Source organism: Triturus cristatus, chromosome 1_2, assembly GCF_964204655.1.
Source record: "Triturus cristatus chromosome 1_2, aTriCri1.1, whole genome shotgun sequence".
NCBI lineage: Eukaryota > Metazoa > Chordata > Amphibia > Caudata > Salamandridae > Triturus > Triturus cristatus.
The window spans coordinates 475,385,851-475,403,282 of NC_140580.1; the positions used below are offsets into that span (position 1 = coordinate 475,385,851).

Sequence of the window (17,432 nt, forward strand, 5' to 3'; positions counted from 1 at the left end):
GTGGAAATCAACGATAATCTTAGCTTCCGCTTTGCTATATAACTTCTGCAAAACATTTAAAAATTGCAGGGGAAAATTGAATTTAAAAAAGAATGGTGAACAAAATGTTCCATTGAACAAAATCGAAGGCTTTTTCAGCACCAACCATGATGATTGCTGCTTCTGTCTTGTAATTTGTGTAATAGTCAATTGTCTGTATTAGAAAGTTAGTGTTAGTTGCCATAGTTCTACCTGGCAGAAAGCCTGACTGATCCCTGTGCACCACTTATTGCATGGAAATAGTTATTCTAGCTGGACGGTATGATCCAGGGTTATTGGGTGGTTTGCCTTTTTTGATAAAGCTTACTATAACTGCTTCAAAAAAAAGTTGAAGACACTTGGCATCCTTCAAGAATCACATTGAACAGCGGTATGAAGATGCTCTCTATTTGAGGCGTAAAAACCTTGTAAAATTTGGCTGGGAATCTATCGCAGCCACATGCTTTCCCATTAAGAGAACCTTTTATTGCCTCTGCGGAAGGCGGTGATAAGCACATATGTAATGTCTTATAGTGGGAGAAAAAAATGCATTGATATCTGCCCCTTGGTTGACTAACTGATTTCTATTATTATCATGGATGGATTTGATAATAGCGTTGTTACTTCTCTTTTTAATAGACCAGGCCAGAAATTTTACGGCATGCTCACTTTCTTCATAAAGCTTTTGAAAGCATGTATTCTGGTTAACAATAGTCTGAGAATTTAAATAACCTTTTAGATCCTCCTTGGCTTTAGCCACTCTGGATTTAGATACTTGAGAATCATCAGTTATATTTCTCTGACATGTTTGATCTAAATTGCGCTGTAGATTTATAGCAATAGCCATCTTTATTTTGGATACGTTTGCTTTGTATGAAATTGTCTCACCCCTACTGTAGGCCTTACAGGCTTCTCATATGGAAAAACGTTAAACATATTGGATTCATGGGAAGAAACATACATGAATAGGGGTGACAAGCTGCAAAATAGGAAAAGGAGACAACAACATTTATAATAATTTGGGAATAAGGACCAGAGAAAGAAAGTAAATTAAGCTCCATACTAGCACTCACATACAACAAGGAGAAAAAGAAAGGGGAGAGTAAAAAAAGGAATACATAGGAAAACAGAGAACATCCAGATCTGGGTGCACAAAAAGGGAAGATGGGTATGAACAATGTCAACACCATAACAAGATTGGCAGCAGAGCAGAAGTAAGTAAAATACAGAAAAAAAGAAAGCCATCATAGGTAAGAACATAAATACACAATAGGTTATAGTTTCTGAGCAGCAATAGCCATTGAAAGTGATGGAATGCTTTGGAGAAACAATCCCAGTTGAGCAGGATCATTAAAAGATCTAGTGGTGCACTCAGAGGTTATCTTGGATAAACGGGGATGTAGAATACTATAACATATATTCAGGTGCCTCATTTGGGACCTCAGTGCCAGACATTTCTCACCCCTGGCATTGGTTGCACTGGAAATGTCTTGAGATATGAAGATATCATGACCGGGCAGACGAGCTGCTGTCTGGCTTTAGCCGCTTTCAAGAAATGTAGAAGGTCAGTAAATTCAAGAAAGAGAATAATGATGCCTTGAGGCTTGAAGGAGAGAGGACTAAGTTCACCAATATGACGAGATCATTGCAAATTAAGAGGAGGAGCAGTAGGAAGGCCAAGCAGGTCTGGAAGGTATTTCTTCAAAAATTTGATACGATTTGGTCCCTCAAGAGCCTCCAGCAAACCATACAAATGAAGATTTTTGCAACAATGCCTGTTTTCCAAATCTTGTGGAGGAATCTTTGTAGTTATATCCTTAGGAGAATCAAGGCATTGCTCCATTTCAACCACCCTACCCTCCATAAGAATCCATCGATCTTCAATCTGCTGTAAATGTTCATTAGTGTCACTCATGAAAGGTTGCAGATCCCTGACTTCATTAAGAAAGGTATTCAAAATGTGATTACCTGAGGAAGCAATTGGTGAGGGAGGATCATTGTTAGTCCCTTTAGATTGTTCACCAGATGAGGTAGCCATAGCATGTACATCACTTTCTATTTTCACATGAAGCAGTTTATATGACCTCCACAGACATTTAATTCTGTTCATAAATTAGGGATATGAAAGGATGACAAAATTACAGTAGGAAAGCAGAAAGGAAATATCATAGCATTGTTCAAACAGTAAGCACCACAATATGTGCCATAAAAAATGGTCAAAAGAATCAACAGAGGTAATAACCTAAAATGATGGCCATAGGATCATAACAGCCTTCACACAGGAAAATTGAGGAGACCAGAAATGCAATGAAAATGAGGATACTAGAAAAACTAGAAAAGCAGCTTCATGACAGGAAAATGAAAAGAAGCGGCACACTGCACAAAATGGTGCCCGCTAGCATGAGGATCGGGAAATCTGCATCTCTCAAAATGTGAGTGGCATAATTAAAAATGAATGGATCCTCAGGCGAAGGAACATATCCAGGACTGAAGCTGGACCAGTGAGGGTCCAAAATGTATTGACAGATGGCCTTAAAAATGAAGAAACGCTCCGCACTGTGACAGAGCTCAAATGACCGCCGACATCTTGATTGGCACGCAAGCCCTTTCTCTCTTATTATGCTTTGCCTTTCCATTTTATTTTGCCTCACTTGTACCTGAGTTGATGTGCCTGGCATTTCTGGTGTAAGGACCTAAAGTGGTTGTTGAGTCTAACACTTAATTCAGCAAACTCTAAGCTCATGAAGTAGATATTGCCAGTTGTAGTTTAATGGTGATGTTAATTATCTTTTCAAGATTAATATTTGCTTGTTAAAAATGTTTATTGCTGCATAAAAACATATGAGACTTCCATTTTCTAGTTTATGAGTTTGAAAGTAAAACAAAATTATCGAAAAATTATATTTAAAAGGAATATTTTACTTTCCTTGCATCTTAAATGCATTAATCTTGTAGTTGTAATGCATATTAAATGTAGAATGAATTTCTTTCACAGTAGCACTGCATTCATTTCAATATGTGGTACAAAGTGATGGTGGGCAGTAATGCCAATTCTCCTTTTGCAAATACGATTTTGGAATCAGAAAGTTTGCAACCAAGTAAAAACCTTTTTCGCATCACGCCTATGTTTATTTACAGAAGCATTCTTGCAAAACTGGTCTGCCTCCAGCTCTATCAACATTTGCCTAGTTGGAACCTAGCCAGGGTTTTAAAATGCTCGTGAGTGATAACGGACCAAGAATGAGCATTCACATTGAATGAAATCGTAATGACACTATAGAAGGCAGCACAGAATAAAATTCTAGATTTCTAACTACAAAGTAGACACTAGAAAGATTCAATGCCACGCCCATAAACCATGAAATGCTTGAGCGCTATTTATAGAAACTAGGGGGCATATCAACAACAACCGGCGATAATTATCGCTGAGCGCACTTAGCGCTCGGATAATTATCGCCGGCTTGCGCCGATTTTTATCGCTGAGATAGCGTGCTATTAGCAACCCTTATCTCATCAGCGATAAAAATCCTAGCGCTAACTGGCTAACGTGAGATTATCGCTGGAAACCCAGAGATAATCTCACGTTAGCTAGTTGATAGGGACTCACAAACTTAGCCATGATATCCACCTTGCATAGGATATCATGGCTAAGTCAGTCCTGAAGCAGGTGTTGGGAAAGTAGCGATAACAGGGGTTATCGCTACTTTTCCTGACGCTATGCTTCATAGTGTGGGGCTTGATGATAGGAGAAATGTCGCTTAGCGACATTTCTCCTATCATGTCAGGTCAGGAACGCCCACTTTGCATCTCATTAGAGATGCAAAGCTAGGCGTTAGACATCCCCACGCTAAAGCAAGGTTTCACGCGTTAGCGTGGCCTTGCTAATATAGCGATAAAATTATCGCCGCTTTTCGGCCGAAAACGGCCGCTAAAGCGGCGATAATTTTTTACCGCCTCATTGTAAATATGCCCCTACGTTAGAGAACAGATAATTTAAAACTGTTTTAAACTGATCATTAGAGGAGCAACTTCTGGGTAGAAGGACTTTAAAATGGAACGTCTACAACAAGAAATGCAATTTAAAAAAAGAGAGCGGAAGACCTGCAGGCATTTATCTTTATAGTTTTGACACTGCCCGAGGACTTTCACCCATGTGTTTCATATGAAATTCCATGAAATGCAGCTTTGCTTGAGGCGCTGTTTTGCTGAATATAAAATCATAGGCAGTATAGAGAGCTCAATCTCTGCTGCTCATCAAGTTGTTACTTGTCATTGCATAGAACTAGTATTTCTTTAGATGGAGCAGTCGTCATGTTTACTATCACTTTGTGGTGCATGGCTGGAATGGTACTAAGCATCAGCATTCTTTCTTGTGCTCGTGTTCCAGAGCATTTCTAAAATGGAAGATGATGTCCTCTGTGGAAGCTAGCACCCCTTTAAGAACCCAGCTGGAGCTACAATTCAAGGAACCATGTGTCTAAAAACCCAAATAATCAGAATATATGTGCTCTCCAAGGAAAAAATGTTGGCTCGAAGAACATTTTCATTAGGTCTGGCCGAGAGACAGCTTTCTCTGATTCTCCAGTGTCATGTTTTCCTAAAAAATCATAATAAAAAACATAGTTATATACATAAAGGTGCCTTTAATCTGCCCTCTTTATCCATTGGTCTGTTCAAGTATGATTCATGTTTTGCTTCTGCTCCCCTTACCCTACGGCATGTGGCAATTGGTCAAATCACTTCAGCCATTGCCTCTCTTCACTGTGAGTATTCTTACACATATTCACATCCACCTTGAAAATAGTCCATTTCAGTGCTGGGACTGGTTGAACAATTTATTTTCATTTCATTTTTTCATTTTTGCAATGGGTCATTTTGGGATGCATCATTTAGCATTTACTTTTGTTTGAAAATACATACATGCCACTTTTAGACATTTGTATAATTTTGTTTTAATGCTTTTAATCTGTTTCGCAAATCGTTGCACATAAAGATACAAATAAAAAAAAGTGTTGACTTCCCAAGGCTAGACCTATTGGCTTTGACAGTGCTTGCTTTTCAAGTATAACTTCGCTTAACGCCTCATCATTGGAATTTATTGTTGGGTTTTTCTTGTAATTTATAGGTCTGGCTTAGAGGAAGTTTTATTAGCTGTGTCAGCAGTTTTAGGTAATTGTAAAAAATATATACATACATAGAAGACAGTTGGATCTGCCGTCTTCCTCCATTGGTCTGTTCAACTATCATTCACATTCTGCTGCAGCTCAGTACAGCATATACACCAGCCTTTAGCCCCCATTCATTGTGACTGACAACCTTTGCCCGATCACATGCAGATATACCTAAAAAGAAGTGCACTTCAGTGACAGTGTTGGTGAGCCTTTCCCTTTCCATCCCTTCCCTTCCCCTCTTCCCCTTCCCTTTCCACTTCCCCTTCCTTTCCTTTCCTTTCCTTTCCATTTCTTTTTCTTTTTCTCTTTTTCATTCTTTGTCCTTGTTAAGCTTTCGTCATGCTTACCATGTTTAAACTGTTTCTTTAGGTTGCAGTAATTCAAAATTAATTGAACAGTTTTATTACGCCAATAAGATCATATTTTCCAGTGGTGATCATAATCTGAAAAGGGTTGCTAAATCTGTTCATAGAACAGTATGGGTGTTAGGAAGTACTGGCACAGTTCTATTAAAATCTATGAAATGGTTCGTTTTTTTAGTTTACTATTTTTTACAAGCATACGGTCACCACGTGTAGGCAACAGCATGTTTTCTTTTTTTCTTCTTTTTATTTTTGTGGCATATGCTTGAAGTAAGAAAATAAGGATAATTGTAATCATCTCACCAGCTTGCCAAGGTCATGCCTATTGACTTAGCCTGTACTTGGTTTATATTTACAATTGTCTTTCAACCAAAAACGGTTCTGGGGTGACCTGATACCTAGGCATTCCCCCCAAAATGTAATCGGAACTTAGACTTATTGAGCCATGTAGTAAGACGTGTCCCTTCTGTTTACTCCTAAAAAAACACCAGTGTTACACTTTTAATTTACAGGGCTCTTTCAGTTTTAGTGCACACCCCAGGGAGTAATGGGCAACATGAACACTTTAGTATACCTTTTTAATATCAACAGTTAAAGGTGATTTCAGAAGATCCACCAATCCACAGCCAAAAATCCCATGCAATTATAGACATTTTAGATTTCACCAGTCACACATATGAAGGATTTTTGCGAAAGGGAAGGTGCACCAGAGAAAGAGTCCAAAACATCCAAATGAGTCCAATTGTCTTCTTTATTGATATTCAAAATCTTAAAATAGCCTTTAGTCAAAGCGTTTCGTTCGAAGGATTGGAACTTCATCAGGGCTTTGTTTGGAACATAAGGGATGGCATCACCATATTTACTAGAAAACGGTTCAGGATCAAATGACACAACAACGGCCAATGGAACAATAATCCAATGTCCTTAATATTCAAAAGGGAGAGATTATCTCCAATAGTGTATACTATGTAGTGGCAGGTGACCCACAATGAGGGTACGGTTGAATTGAAATCCGAAATCCTTATAATTCGCAGAAAGTCAACAGACAAGAATCAGAAACGGTCGTATTAAAGTGAAACAAGCCCCAAACTTCATTAGTGAAGCTGGTAGTACAGCATCAAGGTAACTGCTGGCATGTAGAATCGCGTCCCGCCACATTCGGAAAAGTCCTCCACATTTGAAGGATGACATTACATCAGTAAATTGAACTTAAAATTGCACTGCCTGCCACAGATTTACACTTCATTGCCTATTATGAATTACGCTAAGTCTTCGTTGCTTGCCCCTCTTGCTTACTATTCACACCCTAAAGGCTGAATGGGAGGCCTTTTGTCTGAGCTAAGATGCCACTGAGGCCACTTTATTGGTGGGTTGACAGTTATTACCCCTCTCTAATGTACAGTGCTGCGCTGTTGTATTGGTCGGTGTGTACAAAACAAGTTCCACACACGTATAAATACACACACTTCGACTATAAGTTAGAGCGGGAGAGAGATACGGGCAAAAATTGAGTGCAAGTTAATGTCGTCCAGTGATCTAGCATCACAACGAGTCCTGGCTTAGAAGCCAGGTTTCACAGGCCCACATTAAAGCGCTAAGGTTAGGATCTACAGAGGATCAGATGCCCCGATTCAACCATGATCCAATGTCACAAAAGAGCTTTATAGATGGCCCCCAACTATAAGAGAATTGCTTAATTCTAAGACAATATTGTTTACTGCAGTAAGTGACCAGTGACAAGTTTTTACATTTAATATATCTTAAATGTTTTGATTGCAATTATTAAGCAAATATATTTTGTAAAAAACTCCCAGCTGCTACTTCATTCCTGAACATTATATATGAATGTACTATCACTAACTCGAAGTGCACAGCAGTGTTAGATCTTCCAGCTTCCAAATGATGCATAATACTAGGTTGCACAGCAGAATATTACAGATGTCTTCACATTCACATACAAAGACTGATTTTTCCACCTGTACCACATCTGACACAAATGAACCAAAGGCTGCCTGCAATAAAGTACTGGATGCGATTCTTTTCTTGGTGGATATTGCAAAATGAAACCTAATTTAAAGAGGAAGTGAGAAACTGGGTCAAAAGAAAGCATACAACCTCTTGTGTGGGAGCAAGGAGGGAAGGCTGGATGTATTTGCTAAAATTTGTTTTTGCAAATGGGATGTAGTCTGAATACGCAAAAATTTAAATCTTTTGTTAAAATGTCCAAAAATTAATCTTTTATTAGCTAGGAAAAAAGAACAGCAAATCACAAAAATATGTAAAAAAGCCAGGTGATGTTTTTTTTAAGAGAAAAAAGTGTGCCCGGGACAGGGGGACCACACATCCCGACATTCCCTGCAGCGTGAGTGGCGCCAACATTTTCCTGCCACACCCGAGGCGCTTAGCAAGGGCCCAACACTCCCGCAGAGCGGGGGAGAGAAAGAAGTGAGTCTGGGACCGGGGGACCACATATCCTGGCATTCGCTGTGGCGCGAATGCCAACAATGTTTTTCTGCCCCGCCCGAGGCCCTTAAGAAGGGCCCAACACTCCCGCAGCGCCCGTCAGCTGGGCCCCCCCTTTGTTATGCGCTTTGAGTAGCTTTTTCTGGTCTTCCTGTTTCCCAAGGACGACCGCGACGCTGCCACTGTATGTCTGACCAACTTAGCGTTACAGTCTTTTGGCAATATTTTATATTCTTCTGACCTTTTACGCCCTACTTTAGATCCAAGTAGAGGTGCACTGAACGGAAATGGGGAAAAGGAAACACCCGAGCTCTGCACTAGCAAAGTCTCCACCAAAATCACGCCAGTCAATAATGAATTACATAACTGGGGCAATGGGGGCTATTGAGAAGCAAATTTTAAGTGTGTAGGAAACTCTAACCATATGTTCTGAGAATGCCCCAGAAATAGCAAATTCTTGAACACTTCCTTCAAATGCAGCCCAATTGATCATACTGCAGACTGAGAGAACTGGCACTGTGAACAATACTCCAATGTTCATGGTATCTACTAAGTGAATAAACCATCAAGTAGTTATTCAAATCGCCTCAGCTAACAAAATGAGGGGAAAAAAAGAAAAAAAAACTTAGTGCACGCACATCATTCACTAATTGTGTGCTACATCTTTTGTGACAATTGCGACACTGGAAATAATTGCTACAGCAGAGACTGGAGACCATCCATTCTCTACCACCAACAAATAATCTGTTTTCGTCGGCCTACCATTTATTTTGAACTGTTCCTCCTCCCGTAATGTTCCTATTATTGTTCCTTAAACAATTTTCTTGGTTTTCTCTTGAAGCTTACGTTTACATTCTAGGGAGTAAATCTGGTTATCTACTCCCTGGGCTGCCCTCCACCGACTTCATGGTGACGAAACAGCTACATTTTCTAATTTGCAATTTCTCATTTCGTGTATAATTTAATATAGCAAGCATTAGCTGACAACAGCAGCTTGGGAAACCCCCTTTGAGGCCACAAAAAGCATTGGCAATTGCATTACGTCCACTCTTTACATAAATCATATAATTTGTTTCAAATTTCCCTGGATATCTCACTGTTATCCATCTTATTTATTATGGCATTTGTCCTCGCTGATTTCACATGAGTTTTTAGGTGCACTGTTAATATCAGACATTTTGCTGCCTTTATGTTACTGTTCACTTCAGCTTAGAAGAGATACAAGTGCCCATAACGTTTTACACTGTGTATGCTGTCATATGCGTTCTCTAAATCTGGTGCATTGGTACCATCTGCTACCTAAAGTCATTTTTAGCAGCACCACCTAATGCTGACTTTAATGTCCTCACACTTGTTTCAACTGATTATGCATTGCTTATGTTTAAAATACTTTCTGTTTCCGGGTTTTCGCCTTTCAGTTTATGCAAAGTTTTCACAACATGAAAGGAAAGCAGGCAACAGCCCATAGCTGATCAAGGCCATCTCCTAGTAGGTAGAACTTGTTTCTATTTAATACCGATTGCCCTGAACAAAACTGGATGTGTGAGTTTACAAAAGGTCAGGGCAAACCAGATTGGTGCAATGTGACCAGTATGCAGTTTTTTCTGTCTGCAATTGTAAATAGCAGAGCATCTTTCATAGAATCTAAATCTGAAGATATTTGCACTTGCAGAAGAAACGTGGATGCTTTTTAGCATTGGGTGGATGTGGGACTTCTGTCAAAAAGTGGTGGAAGTGCCATCTACTGTATTACAAGTGCATTGATTTCAGTGCCACTCTAAATATTGTAGATTGGACATATGCCTGTTTGGAGGATGTTCTCTCCACCAGAGTTTTAAGAAGTCTCTTAGGATCCCAATCACAAAGAAAGAAGCAAATCAACACTCATGTGTGGAAATATTTATTGTCCAATTAATTAAAATCATTACAATCATGAATATTACAAACAGCAGATTTCTTAAAACAGAGACATCAAACTTTTTGAACAGATATCAAATACAAATATCAAGGTAATTCAAAGATAACATGCTGTACAGGACCATTGAAATTGCATTAAACATCATAAAAATTATATTCTGTTCATAACATAATTATAACATTGTTAATCATAAAATCGCTATATAAAGATAAGACCTTCCATACCGACAACCTTAGGTGTCTTGCCCAGCCTAGTAATTAAAGTCTATCCCTTCGAGCAAGGTATATTTAGTGCAACTCACAAATGTAAACCGACCTGCGATTGTAGATTTGCTACTTCCAGAGATTTGCAAAGATTCTCACAAATCCATATGGAAAGCTACACCTGACATAGGTTTCAATGCGGGTTCCTGGGAAAATCATGTGGCATTCCCATTGAGATCCTAATTACACTGTGCAAGGTTCCCCATAGCAAAAAACTATGCACAGGGGACCCACCGTGTAAACGCACACTTGTTTTTCTCCGCTGAACAAATATATTTTTCCTGTAGAGCGATCCATTCCTCTGCAACCCAAAGAAGTCTGGGATGATAATTCCCCTCCTCCCCTCCTTTTGAAGGGATTAATGCCAGCCCTTGGCTGGAGCAAAAATCCTTGTTTCCAGGGTGAAAAGGCGAATGGGAGGAGATTGTGAATAGCAAAAATAAGGGTATGCAGTTCCTATTGAGGGCGGTCTTTAGGGGGAGAAATACGCTGGTGTCCCAGTGCCAGAGGGTTGAGAGAATGACAGCGGAGATAGCTCCTTTTAGGAGCAAGGGCCCTCACTCACCCTGGAAGGTGTCATTCTTCATCATCGGGCAGCTCCTCATTGGGCCGGCGCTGCAATGCCCAACGGGCCCCACGAGGGGGCTCTTTGCCGGAGGTCTTTTCTTTTTGCAGACGTGAAGTTTAAGGGATGGGGGCAAGGAAGTGATGTGAGCAGAACTGGGAGGGTGCAGGTGAGAGCTAAAAATAGCCATAGGGATCCCACAGAATATACTTTATTGACTGGGTTCCTATGCTATAGTAAACACAAGGACTATAAAGTCGTAGCTAGAGAGGGGGAATTAAAAACCTCTTGAGCTCTAATTGGTGTGTGCAGTGAAAGGGGTCAACATGTTTCATGCCTATTATGTCCAAAGGATCTTGGCATTTCATCAGGACAAAGGGATCCTCTTCTACTCGGGTAAAGATAGATTTAGTGTGTGTATGTAAAGTGCCGTGCCATGAAGTTCGTGGTGAAGTCCAGCAGAAAGATATATAAGGTACCTTCTGGATGCACCTAGAAGGGGGGACGAAATAGCTCCCTCGTGACGTCCTGGACGTTCGCACAGTGGCGAGTGAAGGAGCTGCAACCGGCGCTCCTCAGGCTATAGGACCTTTTCCCTAGTCCGGTTGTCAGGGAAGGTTAGGAGATTGTGAATACCCAGAAACATACACGTTTGTTAGTGTTCACAAACTTCCACACCTAAGTGCACATTGGAACACCCATTGAGTGTGATCTACAGATGCAAATGTCGCGGAATTTGCCAAAGAAATAAATTGGTTTCTGTCTGCCAGAAATCACTTTTGAACTCCTGCCAAGTGTAATATGGGTAAATTTAGTTGTAAATTTAAGTCTATAACAGCATTTGCCTTTGTGAAAACCCACAGTGCCTCAAACATGGGCGTTCACAGGAGAGAGACAGAGGGGTGACTTTTGGAAAGGTTGTGAACATCTTCAAAGTCATATTAATGTGGTATGCACAACTAAAATGAAGTCATTGAATCATTTTTTTAATTGGAATTTCCCAGGGGCCGCGTGTCACTTGCAAGTCACTTCAACGCTGATTCATATTTCTATCATGGTGCTTAAGCAGCTCATTGCAGTGGCATTGTAGTTTATTACAAGCCAGATTATCGCGCTACTGGTGTCACTTCAAATGCTTTTCTATTCAGAGTTGTTTTTTAGTTTATTGGATTCTACAAATTTCACAATACAACTCACTATTCTCACATGAAATATTGTCCACTTCGATAGGCTGCTGTCAATTTATATTGAGGTGTGAGGGAGTGCAGAGACGTTTTAAGGCATGAGAAAGTGGGCACTTGTCCAGGGCCCCAACCTTCCAGGGGGCTCAGAAAGTGAACTTTCTGTCTAATTCACTTTTGTGTAATTTTGTATCTTAACTTTTAACATACAATTCAATATTGCAAGGCAACATAGGGTATGAATGTGCAAAAAATGGGGATAATAAAATTCAACGTTGTTCAAAGCTGTGGCCTCCAAAATATTTCTTCCTGGCCCCCCAAATCCCTCAGATGACATTGGCCAAGGCTCGTCTTATTTAGTTTCCCTCATAATGTCCTAGTCAAAACACAAAGACGTGTTTGAGTAAAACAACTAGCAACTGGTAGTAACAAAGTATATGTTGCCAAAAAGTTTAAGGACTTCTTTGGTCCTAGTTTAATATCAGGGAGGTATGTAACAACAAGGGAAGCATGTAGTAGCAGGGACGTATGTAACATGTTTCCAATATTATATGGAACTGGTCATAGTGGGCTTCACTGCAGAGTAAGGACATTAGGCAAGTCTGAAGTTCCAAGTGATGGTCAGATGTCTAATAGGCAGCACGAAGTTTCTGTTGTAAAAACTGACCTCAAAGGGTTCAGATAGTATTATGATCTGGTTTCAGTGTGCTTTGGGATACCTTCTGGTTTAGGTCTCTTGCTAAGCTTTTGCGCAGTGGGACACGTGATCACTCCTCCATCGAGAAGAAATACTCGGTATTGGAACACCCAGATTCATCATTTTGTGAAAAATAATGTGATAAACCTTTCATAGCAGATCATCAGAGAGGAATATATTTACAGTTCCATTTTTGTCAATTTTGACATTTTGACGCATTGACATGTTTTAAAAATCTGATAAAATTACATGCATACTATTCAGTTCTAGAGGAAAAAGTGTGACTTCAACGTCTTGAACAATATAATTCTTCAATCCTTAACCCCTTCCCCGCTCATGACGGAGCCGCTCCGTCATGAGCCACGGTTGCCGTGTGCTCATGACGGAACGGTTCCGTCATGTCACGGCCGTTGGCGGCCGCTCCGCCTACGCGGCGCTGTTTCCCCGCCTGTGCGGGGGGACAACGCAAATGGGCGGAGTCATGACGGAACCGTTCCGTCATGAGCACAGCTCAACCGTGGCTCATGACGTAGCGGCTCCGTCATGAGCACAGCGCCACCGCGCTGCCCCCCGCACCCCCCAGCGCTGCGGCGGAATTCCCGCCGCAGCGAAAGGGTTAACCCTTGAGGTTATGAGCAAAGTATGCAACGCATGCCTTGGCATTGTTGTCTTTCTAGTTTGATAACTGTAACGTTCTTATTCAACAAGCACTGAGAAAGTCAGTAGGTCACAATTTTGTCAACATGCAGTGACGAAGCTAATATGTCTGCTTTTTGTTTTTGAGGATGTGGTTGGTAATAGTTGGGCAACGAATTGTGTGTTGCTTCCAGCTGTTCCAGTAATAGCAATGAAGGAACCTCTTGGGCAACAGCATAGGGGAGCTTGGACTAGAACCGCTGTGCTGAATAGACTGCATTAATGGTGTTAAACTGAACCATGAAACAAAACTGGAGCTAGAAGATTAAGTTTACATTTGTGAATTTAAAAGGTATAAACAGATTAATGTGGTATGGTAGATACTTTTGATTGGGGCCAGTATTTTCAGTGCACGTGTGGAAATGCTATTGCATGTGAATAAAAAAGCTGGTAACCCAACATGTTATCAATACAGCAAGTAAACCAAATTAATTTGCAGGGTCAATATCCACACCCTGCCACAAAGACAAACAAGAAACACTCCCTAAACAAAACAAACATTTGCAAAGCCAAAATGCTGGATTTGGCCTCCAGCCTTTTGTCTTTGCCTTTGTCAATGCTTGTTTTGTCACGGTTTTTGAAAAAACTTTATTGTTGGGGAAGGTGCTGGGACCTGGTAAACCTAAAAAAAGATATTAGCTAAAATCTGAATTTTTTTCAGATATTAAAAAGCACAAATTACCATTGGTGTCTCTGTCACTCAATGGATCAACTTTGTGTATGGGTATGCTCCTTGTAAAGGACAACATGCCATCATTAATAGTGAAGTTAGCCAATGACTGAAGTGAACTGCCAGACTGTATGCTGCAGTGGGCAAAAGAACCAAGTGAATGACACAGTAATAAACCAATGGATGGAAAGAGCTGTCTGAAAGTCCATGTAAATAAGTATATTATAAATATTATTTTAGAAAATCATAAGCCAATAGGCATGGCATTTTTATAAGTGAATGTACTTCTTTACTGTTTATTATGTTTGTGTTGGTAAGTGAATGAATATGAAAAAGAATGAAATTGGTGAACGACGACGTACATGGAAAGTTGATTGACACCAATGCATGCATTTATCCACTAATACATCTACTCAGGCACTCATCAGTGTGCTCACTCAATAATTTATTTTTTTAACCATTCATTCTAGCATTCACCTAGTTGCCTATCTACAAGCGTTAATTTGACAAGCAATGAAAAATTGCTTCTACTTTTCGAAATATACTTGATATAGCGACAGAATGATATTGCATCCTTCTTATTGCCATTTCTAAAATCATAGACCTATGTCCCTCCAGTTTCATAATAAGGCCTCTGATTATGCTAACAAAATGTTGGACTGTGAATGCAATTATTCCTTTTGTTATTGGCATGATTGCACCACGTAGCAGAGATAATGTGTTGGCTCTGCTGGATTCCCCGAGGGTCTGGCAGAGCACCTTCAGGCCCACTTCCAAGGGTCTAGGACTGGGATGGTACCGCTTGGCAGGGTAGGACTCACAGATGGCAGAGTCAAAGTGTTGGGTTTTAGGTTGTTGGAGCCTTCTGTCCCTGAGGCTCACGTCAGGAGGCCAGTCAACTAGCCCTTTGAGTCACTCTAGGGTCCTGGGTTAAACAGATGCAGGTCCAGTCCTTCTCACCCAGGCAAGAGGGCAGCAGGTCAGCACAGCAGGGCAAGAGTCTTTCAGGGCAGCAGAGTTGCAGTCCTTTCAGCAGCACAGCGGTCCCTCTTCCTGGTAGAGTATCCACAGATCCAGAAGTGTTTTGAAGAGTTGCTGTCTGAGGTCCAATATTTATGAGTGGGAGAAGCTTCTAGAGGTTTTCCTTTGGAGTGCACAGGTGTCCTGCCTTCCCTGCCTTGGTTCGAGACTACCTACCGGTAAATATACAGCCGTTTGAGTGGAGGCAGGACATAGGCTTTTCAAGTGTAAGTATGGCTGTGCCCTCCCCTCCTGCTAGTGATGGCCAATACAGGACCAACTAAGCTCTTTATGATATGTGGCTGTCTAGGAGGAATACGCAAAGCCCAACTGTCAGCTACACCCAGTCATGTGACCCAGTGACAGACTGCAGGCATAAGGGCCAGATTTACAAACGTTAGGAATACGAACTACTAATTGTGATTCTCTTTGAATCATAATTAGGAAATCATTATTCCTAATGTATGAAACTAATTGAGTTTTATTTAGGGATGCCTTGTGGTTTGCAAATCAACCTACTTCATGAATATTAAGGAGGTACATAGCAGTTTGGGACCCATTAGAATACACAGTCATCACAGGGATGGTGGCCTGCTGAGGTCAGCAGACCACCATGTCTGTGATGGTTTTTTAATAAAGCAATCTGTTTTTTTAATGCAGCCCATTTTCCTTAAAGGAAAATGGGATGCATTGAAAAAGAAAAACATGAAACCTTGAAAATTTCATTTATTAAGAGTAGGTACTCTTAAAACGTATAATAATTTACATTCTCAAGGGGATGTGGTCCCCTTTGTGAATGGGTTACCATCAGTTTTAAATGCTGTTTTGAGACTGAAATTCAGTCACAAAACAGTAATACGAGGAAGTTACTATATCATCATAAAGACAATAGGGGAAATTGAACCATATCTGATTTGGATAACAAAACCCTGGGAAAGAACACTTTTAACAAGGTTTCACTTGGGTTCCATTCACTGTCATCTTAGTTCCCACATAGGGTAATATGAAAAAGCTGCCATTCTTGTTTGCCCCTCCGATGAGCTCTCATCACAAACATTGTTGCACTTTGGGTTTTTAGTAAATATTACCAACCTTTTATGCGTTCATTTTTTATGTGGGACTCAAGCCCTATAATTTTGTTACCTATAAACCTGCAGTTTATTTTCTACAGTTTCTGAACAACCATTCAATAATATAAAGGGTTGTTTCTTAAAATCAGTCATCAGGCATCATTGAACTTTCATCAGAAAATGGACATGCAATGGAAATGCTAGAAACAGTTCCTGTGCGGCATGAACTGAAAAGTCCATGCCGTGCAGTAACTGGGGTGCATGCACCCTGAGTGCATCCCCATGCAGAGGAGGCACTGGATCCCCTTTTTTCCTCTCCGCCATGGTGTTCATGAAGTAAGAACCTCCATGACACCGCAGGCAGAGAGGAAACTAGTGATATGCTTGGCGAGACCGCGGCGGTCCCACCAAGCATATTGCGGCTTCCTGCCCACTGCAACACTACCAGGGAGCTGTGGTCCCACCGCCCTACTCGTATTAGGCCAGTTGAGAGACCACCGTGCCCCCGCAAGGCTGGCAGTCTGTGACCGCCAGACTCGTATTCGAGGTCCAAGTGTCTTGGTTCAGTGGGGGATGGATTACAATAAGATAAAGCTTATCCAACAGTACGCTATTTGGGACACCTGGATATGTCATCTTCCATTGCACACAAATGCAGGTGCACAAGTGGCAATTACGAAAGTTATTATGAACTAAAAGTAGACAATAGAAGTGTCAGGTGCATATGCAAACTAAGTACCACCAATAAATATCCTAACATCTTTCAGCTGAAATACTGTGCAGCCTCACCATTGGCAAACAATAGATCATGAAAAATTATATAATTTGTTGGTAACACTGTCGACAGTCTTGCGTCTTCAGTAACTTAGCTAATCACCAGAAATCCATCTTACAGATGTTAATGCACTGAATGCAAAACACTTCAAAGGATCAGCACCTAGTTTCTACAATATTGTCATCTAATTCTTTTTTCCTTTTGTCTGTAATATAATGTTTTAATGTGCCAAAAAATGACTAAATTAAAAGTGGGATGAAGAAAGGAAAGTAATCTCACCATAATAGTTTGGGATAACGAGACAAAGACCTTACGTTACACCCACCTCCTGCTGCCTTTGATATACTGGTAACTAAAGCCTAAACACTCCATGTGTCTACTTTTAAGCATGCCAGATTCTGAGAATTATCCTATTTTCACAAAAGTTCTCATAAAGTATGAAAAATAAATCACTGTAAGCAGCACACTGAATGGAAAAACATTAAACCAAATGTGCTGCGCTTTTATGATTGTTCTTTAGTCACCTACACGCATTAACAGACTTGATATGTGCCTGTGTCCAA

General features: G+C 40.5%; 1 protein-coding gene across 1 annotated transcript in view; it reads left to right on the top strand.

The window, feature by feature from the left end:
* The window catches only part of STK32C (serine/threonine kinase 32C), a 1,482,079-nt gene that overhangs the window by 99,857 nt on the left and 1,364,790 nt on the right, over positions 1 to 17,432 (top strand). The gene's annotated exons all lie outside the window — the stretch shown is intronic.